Raw genomic sequence first — 20,215 nt, 5'->3', positions numbered from 1 at the left:
TATATATGTATATATGTATATATGCATGTAGTATGTATGTATATTTATATATATGTGTATGTATGTGTATATATGTATGTATATGTATATGCATATGTATGTGTATGTATATATGTATATGGATCTGTATGTGTATGTGTATATGTATATATATAGCTTGAATAGAAGATATATTTTATTAGTCATATTATAATACTAAAACTAATTGGGTGCATCGGTTTAAATATTGGGTGTCTCTTTATTTGAGGATATAGTTATTTAATTCATTATATGAGTTTGTTTTAGTGTCTTATTTTGTTGGAATGAAATGAGATGTTTTCTCATTGATAAGTTCAACTTGTACAAAAGAAGTTGTTGTAGTGATATTATTAAAAGGCGCAGGATGTTTTGTTCCTTTTAATGAAGTAAAACATGTTCAAACAACTACCTATTTAGCACGTGAAATTTTATTTAGGAATATTATAGCTATAATGTGCATATCCCGCCTTCTTTATGTGACGAGACTTGAGTATGGCTTCACATATATATGATTTGATATGGTTTATCTTACTGCTCTTCTCCTTTTCCCTATTCTTCATTTACTTTGTATATTATGTGGACTTGAACCATTTACTTTTTATTTTAAATCTATATCACTCTTTTTAACTTGGGAGACTTCGACATATATCTCTGCTTCACAATCCTTGTCAGAATTAGGAACTTAAGTTAGTCCTTGATATTTCGTGTTCTTCGAATGGTTATTTAATCTGGGTCTTGATTTATTCTTTTTGGTTTTTGAAAAATTCTATGTTAGTGAAACTCGAGGTATGAATTCTATGGACGTGCCTTCTTTTGAGTTGTGACTAGGATGCTAGACTATGTTAACAAACACATCCTTCAATTTATGTGACCTAATTTTTAGTTTTTGCCAAAAGAATGCTCCCTGTTTAAATTTGGGTATAATATATGTGTAATTTTTCACTTTTTCTTTGATGACAAGCTTTTATTGCCACATATACTTCAACAGTTTTGTAACCACAAATATGTTATGGCATGTCTAATAACACAAGTTTCAATAGTTACCTTGTTTATTCTTAACTGTTTTTCATTATTTACTTTGTATCTTTCCACTCGTTCGCGAGGAAAATTATGTCCACACTTTTGTATGGAACAATAACTTGATCCTTCTTCGACTCAAACAAACTATTGAAATTTGAAAACTATCCTTAAGGCTCTTTGGAAATCTGAGTTTCCCTTCTTCTGAAATTTGAAAACATTTTAAGTTCTTTTGAGAGTACTTAGTTTCCATATACTGCTTTGAAGGAATACTTCACATTACTTTGAACAAATCTTGAGCTTAAGTCTTAAAACGACAAGTAAATCATTTTTGAAAGACTTATGAAACTAGAGATGAACTTCTCCTTCTTATCTCTAGTCCTTACTAAAACTGATCTTTAAGTCTTCATAGATGTTTAAATTATTTGCAAATGACTTCATGAAAGGAATTTAGGAATTCCCTAGACTTGGCTCTAACTTTTCCTTGAGTTTGATGTTATGAATTCAAGGTTGTAAATTCATTTTTCTAGATGATTTCTATATGAATAGAAGTCATTTAGAGTAGGTACAATAATTAAGAAGTGTTAAAACACCTTAGAAGAGCTTAATCGGAATGAATTACGAAAACAAGGCACAAATGCTAATTCTGGCGCGTCCTGGGCGCACCACGCCAGACCCATTGGTATGAGGATCCATTTGGGTGCATTGCAAGCGAGTCGCCCCAGACCCTCTGGCGCAGACGGGGCGCACTGCGCTTGACCTTGCGTAGGTGACGCCTAATGAACTCTTTATCTCGTTTTTGAACGCTAAACCCCATAAACCTCCAGAGTTATTTTCCCAAACCCTTAGGATTATTAGTACCTTCAATACCCAATATATGTAACTCGATAAACAACCCGGAATCACTAATCAATGCAACAATAGGCATTCAACAAATCAATAAATAAGAATTCAACAATGTCTTTCAAGAACTTCACTATTCTCATTCAACCAATTAAAAAACTATGATATTGAGAAAATCTTGGTGTGTGGGTGAACTAACCAAACACTAAAAGATCTCACATACTTTGACAGGGATTATCCCCAAAAAAATACACTCGCAAATATTGACGTTCTTAGCGAATTCTTGACTTTTCTCCCTTTTCTTCGTCTTTTCTCTCTTCAACAAGACCTCAACATGATTTTAATTTTCCAAAACTAAACTGAGCTTTAACCCCAATAAACCTCTAAAACGAAATAGGAACTTAATTGGTGAAAAGACTAGTTTTCCCTTCTTTATATCCGGATTGAGACTTTTCTTACTTCAAAAACCCAACTTACGATAGACATATATGCCTTATACGATATAAAAATGTGTAAAATCGGTGGCGTTGGAGATCTTTCCAACCATTTCAAGAAACACCTCTTTCTCATCCTAAGATAAAAGTTATGGCATTTGAAATTAAAATAACTCAATTTCTTAACATAGGCAATTTTGTAGATTTTCCCTTTCTTTCATTAAAATAAATATTTTAAGTTTCTTATCTTATTCTTAGCTATTTCAAATTGTGAGATGTTACAATATCTCCTCCTTGGGAACATTCGTCCTCGAATGAGATTTCTTTCACTAAGCTAAGCATAGTAACATCAAATTCAACACTCAACAAACAAAATCAAATAACCACATGCTTACTCATAGTTCATAAAGTACTAAGTAGAAAATTAGTACCTTGATCTGCATTTTCTCTGAATTCAAAGATATGTGGATATCTGTTCTTGATGTCCTCTTTACCTTCCCAAGTCACTTCATCAACAAGTTGGTTAATCCAAAGTACCTTGACTGACGCAACCTCTTTTATTCTCAACTTGTGAACTTGGCGATCTAAAAATCTAAACCAAAATCTCTTCATAGGATAAGATATCCTTAATCCCAATATTTTCAATTTCTACAATCAATGAAGGATCGCCTATGTAATTCTCCAACATAGATATAAAACACTGGACGAATTGCTACTAACTCTTATAGAATCTCTAACTCATAAGCTACTTTGCAATCCTTTTGGATCTGCGATAAGGTCAAATATATCGGGGACTAGTTTCCCTTTATACCAAACCTCACAACACCCATCGTGGATGAAACCTTCAAGTATATTAAATCATCCACTTCGAACTCCAATGGCCTTTTCCTATTAAATCTGTATGATTTTTGAAGATTCTGTGTCGTTTTCAATCACTCTTGAATCACCTTCACATTCTCTATATCTTGGTGAATTAGATCTGGTCCTAACAACCCTGCTTCATGAACTTCAAACCAGCAGCCGTAATCTGCATCTTCTCCCATAAAGAGCTTCATATGGAGCCATTTGAATGCTCAAATGATAATTGTTGTTGTAAGCAGACTCAATAAGAGGTAGGTGATCATCCCAATTCCTATGGATATCAATCATGCATGCCCTCAACATATCTTCTAAGGTGTGGATAGTAAGCTTTTCTTGTTTATCCGTTTGACGATTAAAAACAGTGCTTAAGTTCAAATTTGAACCCAAACCTTTCTAGAAAGATTTCCAGAACTATGCACTAAATTGTGCATCTCTATCTGAAATGATTAAAGCTGGGACTCCATGAAGTCTCACTATTGCTTGAATATATAACTTTGCAAAATCCTCTACCGAATGGGTGGTCTTTACTGGCAAGAATTTGGCTGATTTTGTCATTCCATCGACAATTACCCATATTGAATCATGCAACATGTGAGACCTTCGTAACCCTCTGATGAAGTCCATATTAGTCATCTCCCAATTCCATTATGGAAATTATATATTCGTATCAAACCCTCCAGGCCTTTGGTGCTTTATTTCAACTTTATGTCAATTCAGGCCCTTGGAAACAAATACGACAATGCCCTTCTTCATACAATTCCACTAATATATTTTTCTCATATTGGGCTACATCTTTGTGGAACCCTGATGAATGGAATATCTAGATCTATGAGCTTTCTCCGTGATCCTTTCTTTACGTCCATCTACCATAGGTATAACAATCTACCTTGATATCTTAACACGGTATCTCCCATTTGTTCAGAAGCTAATACTCTTTGATTATGAACATTGTCCTTCAATTAAATCAAAATGATATCTTTGTCTTGCTTCTCTTTCACTTCTAACGCTAATGATAACTCAACCCCATTTGTCACCAATATTCGTCTATCTGTGGAATCTATTAGTCGAACTCCTAGGCAAGCAAGTCTGTGCACTTCTTTTGCCTGTTCCTCCTTCTCTTCCTCAAGATGGGCGGTACTACCCATTGAAAACCTTCTTAAGTCATCATCACCAAAATTATCCGTACCAGGGTGGTAAAGATTGCTCGGGTCATAATCTTTTAGAGATTCTAACCACCTCCTTTGTCTGAGATTAAGCTCTCTCTGAGTGAACACATATTGTCGGCTCTGTTGATCTATGATGACATCCACAAAAACACCATTCAAATAGTGATACCATATCTTCTTGGCGAATAGTACAAAATTCAAATATAAGTTATGGGATGGATAATTCTTCACACGAACCTTAAACTGTATGGAGGCATAAGCTATAACCTCTCTATTCTACATTAAAACACAACCCAAACCAAATATAGATGCATTACACCACAAAACATTGAGTACCTTCTTATAAGGTCTAGAGTGGGAAATAGTCAACCTTTTCTTCAAATCCTGAAAGCTTTTCTCACAAGCTTCGGACCATTGAAACTTAACTATTTTCTAAGTCAGTTTGTTAAAGGAGATGATATAGATGAGAACTCCTTATATCAGTTAGAGACGTGGATTTAGGCCAACTGTGAACTGCTTCTATCTTTGGGTATAAACTCTAAACCAATCGCTGGAAACTATGTGGCCCAAGAATGCCACATATTCAAGCCAAAACTCACTTTTTGAGAACTTAGCATATAAATCCTTATCTTTAAATATCTGAAGGACTATTCTGAGGTGACTAGCATGATCTTCTTCATTACTTTAATAGATTAGTATGTCATCATAGAAGACGATGGCAAACATATCTAAATAAGGTTTGAAGGAACTATTCTTAAGATCCATGAATAGTGCAGGTGTATTGGTAGACCCAAATGACATAACCAAAGCCTCATAATTCCCATATTTGGTTGTAAAAGCTGTCTTTGGAATATCACATTTCCTAACTTTCAACTGGTGATAGCCTGATCTGAGTTCAATCTTGGAAAAAAGAGGAAACACCCATAAGATGATCGAAAAGATCATCAATCCTTGGAGGAGGATACTCATTCTTAATGATAACCTTGTTCAATTGACGATAAACTATACATATTCTAAGGAACCATCCTTGTTTCTCATAAATAAGATCGCTGCACCCCATGGTGAGATACTTGGAAAATAAAACCTTTATAAAAAGATCTTTCAACTATTCTTTCAGATCTTTTACTCTATTGGTGCCATCCTATATGGGAGAATAGATATAGGACGAGTATCAGGAAGAAGATCTATATTGAAGTTTATCTCTCTTAGGAGGGACTCTGGGAAGATTATCTTGATAGACTTCTAGGAACTCTTTCACTACTGAAACTGACTGAATAGGAGGTATCTTAACAGTAGAGTCATAAACTCGGACTAAGTGATAGACAAACCCTTTAGAAACTAACTTTCTCGCCTTAAGATATGAAATGAAATGACCCTTAGGCACTGTTGAACTACATTTCCACTCTAAAATTGGCTCATTTGGAAACTGAAACTTGAAGACTCTCTACAATCAACTGAGGAATAACAAGCATGAAGCCAACCCAAACAAAGAATGACATCGAAGTTTACCATGTCTAACTCAACCAAATAAGCCTTGGTACTCTTATGACTCATGGATAAAAAAACAATGGCGATAGAATCTTTGGCTAGAATGGATTCATCAAAAGGTGTGGAGACACTTAATGGTTCACAAAGTTGCTCAGGAACAATATCAAAGTTCATAACAACATATGGAGTTACAAAAGATAAACTCGCTGTTGGGTCTAGAAATGCATAAATAGTAAAGTAAAAGACTTTAATCATACCAGTGAAACCATCTTGTGAGTTCTCATGCTTTTGGCGATTGTTGAGATCACACAAGTCGTTTGTTCCTCTGTTATATTCAGGAAGTAGCTCCTTAAGGTGCAACTTTTTTTGGTGGAGAGATTAAATAATAATGGGCTATATTTCCCCCACTACCATTTCCCTGCTTATTATTTGGACAATCTCTAAATAAATGCCCGGTTGACCACACTTGAAACAACCAATGGAGCCCTCACGACAAACACCGAAGTGGTTTTTACCAGACATGGCGCAGGCAGGAGGGTTACTACCCCTTTGCGCCACACTACCCTATGAATATGCAGGTTTAGGTCTAGAATTTTTACCATAGTACTCATCCTTGTTCTTTGGTGCAGGTTCACTAATAGATGATGGGGTAGGACCCTTATTTCTCTGTATGAAGGATGACTGGTTGGCACTACTGTTCTGCTGCCCGGAATCATTCCCTATCTTAGCTCTCTTGATAATATACTTTTCTCTATCCCTCAGCTTCTCCTCTTCAACATACTGCACATAAACAATCAACCTTGATATGCCCATGTCGCCTATCAGCATTGCAATTCTTCCCTCTTCTCTTGATGCACAACACAAACCAGCGAAGAAAACGAAGTATCCTACTCCTTGTGTCTTTAACCATTTCAGGGCATAGCGGGATAGTTGGGTAAACATCAACCCGTACGTATGCACACTTAAGAAGTCCAATTTCGGTGTATGAAACTCTCGTACCTTAGATGCTTCCAATTCTCAAGTAAAGAAACCCCCCATGAAAGCCTCTTAAAAATAAGCCTAACATGGGTGTGGTGCATCCTTATCTTTGCCCTCCTTCCACTTATCGAACCAAGTCCTAGCCACATTTTTTAGTTGATAAACAACTATCTCAACTCGTTCAACATCAACAACATGCATCACATCAAAAACCTTCTTCAGTTCCTCAACAAAATTCTCTAGATCCTCAGTAATGATTGACCCCGTGAAACTTAGAGAATTCATCCTCAAGAACTCATGAATCCTTGAAGTGTCAGCCTCTTCTTCTCAAGCTCCTCTTTACTACCCAACTTTATTGGTAGAAACTTTATTGATCATCCTTATTGCCTCTCTGAACTCAGCATTAGAAACTTCTCATTCCTGTTGAACTTCAGGTGCATTGGGAAACTCTGGTTCCTCTACTTCTAGCTGGACGACCTCTTGCTGCTTTTCGTGGAGGCATGGTTATCTGAAAACAAGGCATGGTTATCTGAAAACACGCGCAAGCACGAATTAGAGGGTAAATTTTAGAGATAAACTCTAACACACGAAATGAGTATGAAAGAACTGAAGTATTTCCTAAATGTAGCTGCCTCCTAATTATGGATGTGGCGCGCTTCATACCGATATGACTCTACAAACACAGCTTCATAGAATCCCTAGGACTCTTGAACTCCGGCTGTAATACCAAGTGTGTCACGCCCCAAGCCTACAACCAGGACATGACTAACACTCGAAGACCATTACTGACCTCGAGCAGACCCTTGGCCTGACTTACATAACTCAGCGGAAGAAAATACACATGATTACACGATGATTAATAAATCATCTAACTGATAAAACTTAGAATATTGTAATTATTAAATATTAAATATTCAACTGTCCAAAAGTGGAAACCCAAGTCTTAACAAATCAAAAGATAATAAAAAGACTAAAGGATTAAAGAAAGACTCGCTATCTATGAAACCTTCTAAAACAAGGATGGATGTTGGGTCAGACCTCACAATATCCTAATAAAGAAAATACTGTAAAAGAAATAAAAGGAGTCCTTCAAAATACAAGGAGGATCATCACTGACTCTAGAGTGATCCACGGGATCAATGGTGCATTGAATGTCGATCCTTGTCACCTGCATCTGCATCATGATACGACGCAGGCCACTGATATTTGTACATTGAATGTACGAGTATGCGAGTTGGAATCCTAAAGCAACATAAGCTTTAAAAGAGTAAGAAGAAACACTCACGTCAGCTCTGCTCAACTCATGAATAATATAAATCATTTAATTATAAAACAATTATAAAAAAGTGTAATATAAAGAAAATATGTATGAAAGCATGCTGTAAATTTTGAATGTGTACAAGGATACATGTAACTCTTAGATGTATGTAAAAATACAAATAAATTGATGTATATATGTAAATACATTTATTTTTTGTGGAATTTTTTTCTAACTAACAACCATCACTAAAGAGCTACAGTGATGATACAATGATCTATCTCACGCTGCTAGCGCATCATATACAAAGCCAAATGTATAAGACCTTAACTTGCGAATGGATCTACTAATCTAGTGTGAAAAGGGTTCATCTAAAAAGTATGATCCTTTTTTTACCTATAGTGGCTACATAGTTTGGGGGCTGTGAGTTGTCTGAACTCTCTCCCATACAGTGCTCAATACTACTCCCAAAATATAATGCCTCTTATGTTCTAAGGACACACTCGAGCTTGTGAATAGTAGTCCAAGCCCTTCATTCTTTTAATATCACCACTACACTTGGTGTAAAACGATGAAGAAGAATTGTTGTAGTACAAGAATGCACAAGTCTGATAACAATCCAAAAACATGCTTTAAAGCGGACTTTTAGTTAGTAACCATGCATCATGTCCTTTTAGAGAAACTTCCTAAGCATTTGATACAATAAGTACAATGTAGTTCACATACATTATATTAGGCATGGAATACCATTCACATCAACACGTAAAACCATTTATCACATTTAAGCATATTTAATATCTTGAATACAGTACTTTTCCATTTTACCTTAACCCCTTTATTGAAAGCAACCCTTAAGTAATACTTAGTGCAATGCATGATTAGTGTCGCATTCCACCATTCATACCGAAGCATCACCTTCAGGTCACCAAGGGTCAACATTCAAACAAACTTCACCAATTCAAGCACATACATTAATAAGGACATAACATATCATGAAATATAACCTTCACATAAGAACAATCACCTAAGACAACCCGAAGTCATACTAGTGCAATGTGCATGTAGAATCCCATAATATATATCACATTCCTTTAGAATTCCTCAAGTCTACACCATAACTCTCTACTATCATTGCATATAACTATAAAGTAACCCATCATTCCAAAAAGGACTTTATTCAACCATAACAACTCTTATTTTCTTACTAATACATCACAACACACCTTCATAATATATAACTCAAAACTCATAGGTCACATATAGACAGAATTGTCATCACAACAACATCTTTCAAATCCACCTTCACATATACTCATGTAAACACAAAACTATAATAAGAATCAAAAATGACATTTTCTCCCTTAAGCCTTGACACGTCACCCCTTCCAAGCAATCACACCTAGAAGACCACCGAATAAGGTACATAAAAGATATCATATAGAGTGAAGCCCTACGGTAAACACAATAGAAATGACAAAAGTGAAACTTCTATCGTCATATAGCTTCTCACTCATAAATGTGTCGCGACTCACACCGATGAACAAGACTCTACTAGACGTGGCATTATGAAGCTTTTGACACTAAAACCATTTTTATAACATCATGCTCTCATACCAAGTTTTTCATGACCAGAAAGTACCCCCTAAAAGCAACACGACATACTTGACGTCTTAGAGGTCTTATACAAAACCTTAGCATTCATTCATCACATTGTCATAAAATTATTGCGGAATTAAAACTTTTCATAACATAAAAGAAGACTAAAATTCATTTCATTTCAAAACCACTAGTACATAGTTAGGACACTAAGTATCTTCTTGCCATCTTAGACATGACTCATATAACATGGACAAAGCCCTTTCAATATAAAAGAATATTATTATACTATTACATCAACTTAAATGAACTTCTAACAGAAAGGTCCTTGAATCATTAAGGAAACACTTGAACTTGGTAATAGTAATCCAAGCTCTTCATTCTAGGAAAAATCCTTTAGCCATCAGCACATACACTTGGTGTAAAAAAATGAAGAAGAATGGTATCAGTACAAGATGCACTACGCATATGATAACCATGAAAAACATGTTTAAAAGAGGACATTTAGTTGGAAACCATGTACAATTTAATTTTAGAGAAACTTCATAAACATTTGATATAATAAGCACAATATAGTTCACATACATTCTGTTAGGCATGGAATTCCATTCAAAACAACACATGAAGTCATTTATCACATTTCAGACAAATTCAATATCTCCAATACATTACCTTTACACTTTACCTTAACACCTTTACCTAAAGCAACCCTAAAGTAATACACAGTGCAATGCATAAATAGTATCCCATTCCAACACTCATACCAAAGTATCACCTTAAGGTCACAAAGGGTGAATATTCATAGAACCTTTATTAATTCACATATATTCATAAGGACATAACATATCATGAAACATAACCTTCACATAAGAACCATCACCTAAGACAACCCCAACTAACACTAGTACAATGTGCAAGTATCAATCTATAATACTATTCACACGAAGTGTTCCTATGAAGTCAACCTAGACTAGGTACATAACTTTCAATAAATCACAACATAATCATTTAACCTTAGACATAAGACCCATATACTTCATAGACCTCATATAAGAGATCATTCATTTATTACGTCACAAGACATTACTAATAACCCTAATCTAAGTCTACTAGTGTAATGTATATGTGAAACCCCATAACATCACATATACCAAATAAACCAACAAGGAGATCACAAGCATTTCTCTTTACTTCATACATCATCATGACAAGTATAATCAACAACATGTATACAAAGCTAGACCATCGTCATGTATATCAAAGAGACTGACATCATGCATATTAGATATTACAAGTATGATAACACAATAATGCAATTCATAAAAAATATATATAGACATACATATACATAAAGAACTCACCCTAGAATTCCCTTCAAGGCGTCCTTATACAATGTTATGTTAAGTTCCATTCCCTTACCTACACTTAGTTACATTTCTTAGTTAGTCTTAATTAGTATTAATCTTCTTAATTCTATTTATTAATTTTACATACGGGAAACTTCACCGTAAACGACATAGACCACGTGAGCTAAACATAGAATCTGGTGTCAACCCCTCACACCGAAAGTAGGGCATCCTACTTGCCAAGGTAGGACATAAACATCATATACCATCTAGGTGGATCCACTAGCTAAGTTTACTATGGGGGTACATAGATAAGGAACTAGGAGGTTGTTACTAGAAACCCTCTTTATGCTAATTCACATCATAGTTTCCACTGCATGAGAACATTTGGGGAAGCTTCCTCGTGAACAGATTCCTCTCATCGTCAAGTTCACTTGATGATAAGAGAAATTCCCTTTTTAAAGAGCCTTTAAGTCTTTATCACACATTTGTTCATAAGATGGGCCTTGAGGGATTAAATCCTTATATAACATGTACATAGCTCATAGGTTATATAATTAGAATGTCATGTCATCAAAACAAACATCATGTGAGAATATCCTTTCACATAATCATAACATCCATAACATACTCTAGTTAAGAGTTTAGTTGAGGAAACCTTTCAATAGACTCTCGTTCACTAGATTATCATTAACATCTTTCATTCATACCTTCGTCTATGTGTACATATATGAGAAAACCATTCATATAAACAACTTTAGACAACAAAAGTTCATACTTAATTAGTCATATACTTTTAATGAATAATAAGATATAAAGGTGTAGATGATAATTATTCTTTTAATTGACACCATAAACATATCATACTGATACTTATACATGGGGTGTGTGTGTACATATTAGTCTTCATGATCACATGGCAACAACATTGTTATTGAGGAAACCACCCTTCAAAGGATCACAAAACAATTACATTTTTCCCAAGTCATGAATAATTAACATATATATAATTTAGGGACTATAAACCACACACTCATATTTCATCATGGGAGACAAGGGCACATTAAACATTAAATATATAACTCCTAACATGTAAAGGATAACACATTCATGTGGGGTCATACATGTAGGGGTGATTCAACAATAGTACTTAACATAATCACTCATACAGACTACACCTTATCCCTAACATTATCATTAACCATATACTTCACATTATCCATACACTTTAATCAAGCACTGGCATTGAGGACTACACACATAACCTTCATATGACACACTATCATAATCAAGATCATCATAATAAAAATTCAATCTACATCTAATGCCATCAAGGACATGATAACAACATGTGTATATTGAAAATAAGTAAACACAACTACCATAAGTAGACCAAACCATACAACATCAATTCCAATATTATAGACTAGAAGTTAGGTTAACTCACCGATTCTCCAAGACATGATCAATTATAGCTAAATCTTCAACAATTAGTAATCAATAGATAAATATAGTAATAGAATTCAATAATAAATCACCATCTAGGCATAATTTTATTAACATCCAATCAAGATCACAAAACCCACTTTATAGGCTAAATTGATTGATTGGGTATCAAGGAGTTTTTCAAGGAATTACATTAAAATACATATTAAAACCTTTATTACACAATAATTAATCATTTTAATGTCTTTTAAAACCATTTGAAAATGAACCCACGTTTAGATTGGAAATTGTGAAATTTGATCATAGAAACTCTTTGGAAAATCATTGATAGAACTCCTTGAATGAAAGGCTATCCTAGAATCAAGATTTACGATAACCTATTGGTTGATTACCCACTAAAATTGAAGAAAAAATCAGTTGGAAATTCATCTCCTAGCTTAATCTTGAGCTTTGTCTCCAATGGAGTCTAGCGAGAATCTAATTTGGGAGGGAATGGTTTTATTTAAAGTATGAATTCTAATTCTAGGTTTAGGTGTTTTAGAAAACTTAAAATACTCTAAAATAGGTAAAATAACTGTCTGCCTTTTAATTAGAACATAGGGCGAATTTATCAATTAACCTCTTAATTGGCCGAACCATTGGACAGATTGCAGGTAGTGGCTCATGACCACCACCTATAGGTAGTAGGTGGTTTGATAGCACTGTGGCTCTTTACTGAGGCTCCCTAAAATGGGGGCTAAGATCCCACGACCAAGTGTGGATCCATGCCCACCACCTACGGGTCGTCACTCTTTCAACAGGGCATCACTTGGGGTCATTTGTCAAGTTATCTTGATAGCTTTTGTCCAACGCTTGGGTCCTCATCAAGGACCCCTAGAGTGGTCCTTGGGGAGTTGTACCCGGATCTTTTACCCTAAACATGACCATCTATATACTAGGGTTCCCTCCAATAATTTTGGACTCCAAACAACACTTTAAAACAATGCAAACATGCTAGGACACACTAGCACACAAAAGAATAGTGTCCAGATGTCTTGGTTGTCCTTTGACGTTTGACGTCAAACCTCAATACAAGTTGTTTATCACATTATTAACAAGTTATTAACTCATAAAAGTCATGTGAGGCTCTAGTTTATTCTTGTACATTTTGGGGTAATGACACAAAGGAACAATTAGTTTTAACAATTCTTCTTGTTCATTGCAGGGCATTTCTCTGAAGAACCTTCTGGAGCTTGGTAGAGCCAGGAATGACTTTTATTTTCTGTGCACCAAGTGTAACAACTACTGTTCCTATTATGAACACACCGGTTCCTCCCATACTACTTGCTACTCTTCAACATGTTATCCTACTTTCTCCTATACTCAATTGTGAAAAATTTTAGTTGAATGTAAATTTATAGCTACATTATGATCCATTGTAATAAATTCAAGTTATCAAAGAAAGAATCTTGTTCTACTGATCCTTTTTTTGTTTAGTGTTAATGCTTCTATTTCTACTTTTATCCCTCCAACTCATGATTATGATGCTGAACTCTTGTGGCATGCTAGACTAGGTCATGTATCTTTTGTGAAGATGAAAAGAATATCCACTATACCTCTCAAATCTTCCACCAAACAACCTTTAACTTTTTCCATATGCCCTATGGAAAGACAAACAGTAATGCCCTTCCCAGAAAGCACCATCAGATCTAATAAAATGTTTCTAGGACCTTATAACATACCCACTAATGACAGTTACACGTATTCTTTAAATATACTGGATGATCACACCACGCAATTGCTCAGATGCAAAAACAATGCACTGGGGGATTGAGATTAGGGGTTTTGAACAAAATGATGCAGGCTAGGACTTAGTTCTTGATAAGTATGGGTTTTAGGAAAAGGGAACGTTTTACATAAATTAGTGATTCTAATCCTTATAATGACCATGACTTATCGGGGTCGCAATCCCTCTCATCGAGATTGCATGTCTTAATAGTTTTACACTTCACGATTATGGTCGCTGGCTCACACCATATGGATCTTATAATTCTTTTGTTCTAGAATTTCCTAGACATTGTAAAGTTTCTTTTGAGAAATTTTATTGGGATTCAATGGGAAAAAAATCGTTCAGAGTTTCCTGGACTCAAATACTTAAATATTAACAAAATCAACATTTCATAGTTGTTTTTGTCTGGCAATTCTTTTCTTAAGCTTGAATTTTTCATTTTAACCAAGTGTAAGCATCTTGATGAAATTCCTTCTCATTTTTGTGACGTCGTTACTCTAAAAAGCATTGAATTAAAAAGGTGTGGCTGGTGATCTGTTTCCAATTTAACCCTAGAAATTTAAACTACGCAACATGAAGACATGGCATATGATGTATTCACACTTACAATACAACCTCAAAATAGTACACTATTATTGTAATCACCTAATTACATTTGATTCTGTTTGTCACATACCCTATATCCAAAGAGTTATATGCTATAACCTTAACTATATGTGCTAAAATCTAAACTTTTGATGCTGGGTAAAATACGTTATAAAATTTAGAGAATGCTCATCTATTCCTCGGTCAAAAGTTTGATTCATCCATGCCATTATCATTCAATAAAGTTCCCATTTACATCATGAATTTTTAATGGAAAGTAGGTTTTTTGAAAAACCATTTTTCCGCAGGCCCTTTTATTGGAGGTNTGCTCGTCTTACTTAAAAGATATAGGTGATCATGTATAATGTTATGTCCCATTTTATCGATGTCGAGCACCTAAATTAGTGAGTGTGCTCTAGGTTGAGCCAAGTTATCTATGATCTATGATTGTAGGGCTCCATTGCTATATATATATATATATATATATATATATATATTGAAGTGTTCATGCAAATCAGATTATTTTTGGTGCTCGTCTTACTTAAAAGATATAGGTGATCATGTATAATGTTATGTCCCATTTTATCGATGTCGAGCACCTAAATTAGTGAGTGTGCTCTAGGTTGAGCCAAGTTATCTATGATCTATGATTGTAGGGCTCCATTGCTATATATATATATATATATATATATATATATATTGAAGTGTTCATGCAAATCAGATTATTTTTGGTGCTCGTCTTACTTAAAAGATATAGGTGATCATGTATAATGTTATGTCCCATTTTATCGATGTCGAGCACCTAAATTAGTGAGTGTGCTCTAGGTTGAGCCAAGTTATCTATGATCTATGATTGTAGGGCTCCATTGCTATATATATATATATATATATATATATATATATTGAAGTGTTCATGCAAATCAGATTATTTTTGGTGCTCGTCTTACTTAAAAGATATAGGTGATCATGTATAATGTTATGTCCCATTTTATCGATGTCGAGCACCTAAATTAGTGAGTGTGCTCTAGGTTGAGCCAAGTTATCTATGATCTATGATTGTAGGGCTCCATTGCTATATATATATATATATATATATATATATATATTGAAGTGTTCATGCAAATCAGATTATTTTTGGTGCTCGTCTTACTTAAAAGATATAGGTGATCATGTATAATGTTATGTCCCATTTTATCGATGTCGAGCACCTAAATTAGTGAGTGTGCTCTAGGTTGAGCCAAGTTATCTATGATCTATGATTGTAGGGCTCCATTGCTATATATATATATATATATATATATATATATATTGAAGTGTTCATGCAAATCAGATTATTTTTGGTGCTCGTCTTACTTAAAAGATATAGGTGATCATGTATAATGTTATGTCCCATTTTATCGATGTCGAGCACCTAAATTAGTGAGTGTGCTCTAGGTTGAGCCAAGTTATCTATGATCTATGATTGTAGGGCTCCATTGCTATATATATATATATATATATATATATATATATTGAAGTGTTCATGCAAATCAGATTATTTTTGGTGCTCGTCTTACTTAAAAGATATAGGTGATCATGTATAATGTTATGTCCCATTTTATCGATGTCGAGCACCTAAATTAGTGAGTGTGCTCTAGGTTGAGCCAAGTTATCTATGATCTATGATTGTAGGGCTCCATTGCTATATATATATATATATATATATATATATATATTGAAGTGTTCATGCAAATCAGATTATTTTTGGTGCTCGTCTTACTTAAAAGATATAGGTGATCATGTATAATGTTATGTCCCATTTTATCGATGTCGAGCACCTAAATTAGTGAGTGTGCTCTAGGTTGAGCCAAGTTATCTATGATCTATGATTGTAGGGCTCCATTGCTATATATATATATATATATATATATATATATATTGAAGTGTTCATGCAAATCAGATTATTTTTGGTGCTCGTCTTACTTAAAAGATATAGGTGATCATGTATAATGTTATGTCCCATTTTATCGATGTCGAGCACCTAAATTAGTGAGTGTGCTCTAGGCTGAGCCAAGTTATCTATGATCTATGGTTGTAGGGCTCCAAGCTAGCAATGATATTCTATAGTGATCCCAAACCTCCCTGGCCCAATGCCTCCAAGAGACTTGACCACAGTTTTTTTTTCTAAAAAGGAATAACAACAAGAGTCATTGCGACGTGGACCAACATGCTTACGTGAGGGCATATACACGTATTAACTTTGGGAATAATTGATATATATATATATATATGTGTGTGTGTGTGTGTGTGTGTGTGTGTGTATGTATGTATGTATGTATGTATGTATGTATGTGTGTGTGTGTGTATATGTATATGTATGTTTATATGTATATGCATATGTATATTAATAGATTGAATAGAAGATATATTTTATTAGTCATATTATAATACAAAAACTAATTGGGTGCGTTGGTTTAAATATTGGGTGTGTCTTTTTTGAGGTTATAGTTATTTAATTCATTATATGAGGTTCTTTTAGTGTCTAGTCTTGTTGGAATGAAATGGGATGTTTTTTCATTGAAAAGTTCAACTTGTACAAAAGAAGTTGTTGTACTGATATTATGAAAAGGCTCAGGATGTTTTGTTCCTTTTAATGAAGTAAAACATGTTTAAACAACTACCTATTTAGGATGTTAAATTTTATTTAGGAATCGTCTAAGCTATAATGTGCATATCCCGCCTTCTTTAAGTAAGGAGTCTTGAGTATGGCTTCACATATATATAATTTGATATGGTTTATCTTACTGCTTTTTTCCTATCTCTGTTCTTCATTTTATTTGTATATTATGTGGACCTTCTCATGTTTGAATTTCAACCATTTCCTTTTAATTTTATCTATATCACTCTATGTAACTTGGGAGACTTCGACATATATCTCTGCTTCACAATCCTTTTCAAAATTAGAAACTTAAGTTAGTCATTGATATTTCGTGTACTTCGAATAATTATTTAATAAGGGTCTTGATTTATTCTTTTTGTTTTTTGAAACATTCTATGTTAGTGAAACTCAAGGTATGAATTCTAGGGACGTCCCTTCTTCTATGTTTTGACTAGGATGCTAGACTAACAAATACATCCTTCAATTTATGTGACCTATTTTTTAGCTTTTTCCAAAAGAATGCTCCCTGTTTAATTTTGGGTATAATATAAGTGTAATTTTTCACTTTAGTTTGATGGCAAGCTTTTATAGCCACACATACTTCAACGATTTTGTAACCACAAATTTTTTATGACATGTTTAATAACACAAATTTCAAAACTTACCTTGTTTATTCTTAAATCTTTTTGTCTATTAGATTATTTACTTTGTGTCTTTCCTCTCATTGGAAAGGAAAATTATATCCATGCCTTTGTATGCAATAATAACTTGATCCTTCTTCCATTCGAACAAACTATTGAAATTTGAAAACTTTCCTTAAGGCTCTTTGGAAATCTGAGTTTCCCTTCTTTTTAAATGTGAAAACATTTTAAGTTCATTTGGGAGTACTTAGTTCTCATATCCGTTTTTGAAGGAATACTTCACTTTACTCTGAACTAATCTCGAGCTTCAGTCTTAAAATGACAATTAAAACGTTTTTGAAAGACTTATGAAACTTGAGATGAACTTCTCCTTCTTATCTCTAGTCCTTGCTAAAACTGATCTTTATGTCTTAATAGATGTTTAAATTAATTGCAAAAGACTTTATTAAAGGACTTTAGAAATTCTCTAGACTTGGCTCTAACTTTTCCTTTAATTTGAAGTTATGGATTCAAGGTTGTAAAATCATTTTTCTAGATGATTTGTATATGAATAGAAGTCATTTAGAGTAGTTAGAATCATTAATAAGTGTTAAAACACCTTAGAAGAGATTAATCGGACTAGGCAAAAAATGCCAATTCTGACGCGTCCTGGGCGCGCCACGCAAGACCCATTGGTATGAGGCTTCATCTGTGTGCACTGCAGGCAAGTCGCCCCAGACCCTCTAGCGAAGATGGGGCGCACTGCGCCTGACCTTGCCCATGTGACACCTAATGAACTTTTTATCTCATTTTTGAACGCTAAACCCCATAAACCTTCATACTTCTTTTCCCAAACCCTTAGGATTATTATTACCTTCAATAACCAGTAGATCTAACTCGATAAAAAACCCAGAATTACAAATCAATGCAACAATAGGCATTCAACAACTCAATCAACAATAAGTCAACAATGTCTTTCAAGAACTTCACTATTCTCATTCAACCAATTTGAAAATCATGATATTGATAAAATCTTGGTGTGTGGGTGAACTAACCAAACACTAAAAGATCTTACATGCCTTGATAGGGATTATCCCCGAAAAGATCTACTCGCAAATCTTGATGTTCTTGTCTAATTCTTGACTTTTCTCCTTTTTTTTCTTCTTTTCTCTCTTCTCCAAGACCTCAACATGATTTTAATTTTTTATAACCGAAATAAACTAAGCTTTAATCCCAATAAACCCCTAAAAAGAAATTTAAACTTAATTGCTTAAAAAACTAGTTTGTCCTTCCTTTAATCAAGATTTAAACATTACTTACTTCAACAACCCAGCTTCCGATAGGCATAACTCCCTTTTATGATATCGAAAATGCGCAAACTAGGTGGCGTTGGAGATCTTCTCAACCATATAAAGAAATACCTCTAACTCATCCTAAGATAGAAGTTATGGCAGTTTGAAAAAGACTGTAACTCAATTTCTTAACTTAGGCAGTTTTGCAGATTTTCCTTTTATTTCATTAAAATGAATATTTTTAGTTTCTTATCTTATTTTTAGCTATTTCAAATTGTGAGATGTTACAATCGCTCCCCCTTGGGAATATTCGTCCTCGAATGAGATTTATTCACTAAGCTAAAGTTAATAACATCAAATTCAACACTAAATAAAAAAAAGAAAGTAACCACATGCTTATTCATAGTTCATAAAGTACTAAGAAGAAAATTACAACATTGATCTACATGCTCTCAAAATTCAAAGGGATGTGGATATCTCTTCTTAATGTCCTCTTCAGCTTCCCAAGTCACTTTTTCAACAAATTTGTTCATCAAAAGGACCTTGATTGATGCTTAATCCTTTTGGCTATGCGATAAGGTCCAATATACCGGGGACTAAGTTTCCCCTTATTAACAAACCTCATAACACCCTTCATGGGTGAAATCTTCAAGTATATCCAATTAGCCACTTCGAACACCAATGACCTTCTCCTAACAAATGTGTAGGATTTTTGACGATTCTGTGACGTTTTCAATCTTCCTTGAATCACCTTCACATTCTCCATAGATTGGTGAATTAGATCTGGTCCTATCAACCCTACTTCATCAACTTCAAACAACCCAATAGGAATCTGCATCTTCTCCCATAAAGAGCTTCATA

At 34.2% G+C, this 20,215-nt stretch overlaps 1 long non-coding RNA gene across 1 annotated transcript in view; it reads left to right on the top strand.

Annotated features, from left to right (window-relative positions):
- LOC114077250 overlaps positions 1-13,862 on the top strand; it is a 23,515-nt gene extending 9,653 nt beyond the window's left edge. The window contains exon 3 of the long non-coding RNA XR_003578308.1: positions 13,656-13,862. This is a non-coding gene — a long non-coding RNA (uncharacterized LOC114077250). The remainder of the gene's footprint in view (positions 1-13,655) is intronic.
- The last annotated feature ends 6,353 nt before the right edge of the window (positions 13,863-20,215 follow it).

The sequence above is a fragment of the Solanum pennellii genome, chromosome 5, assembly GCF_001406875.1.
Source record: "Solanum pennellii chromosome 5, SPENNV200".
In the NCBI taxonomy this organism is placed as follows: domain Eukaryota; kingdom Viridiplantae; phylum Streptophyta; class Magnoliopsida; order Solanales; family Solanaceae; genus Solanum; species Solanum pennellii.
Note: the sequence above shows the minus strand (reverse complement) of the source record. Positions and strands in the feature narration are given on the sequence as shown.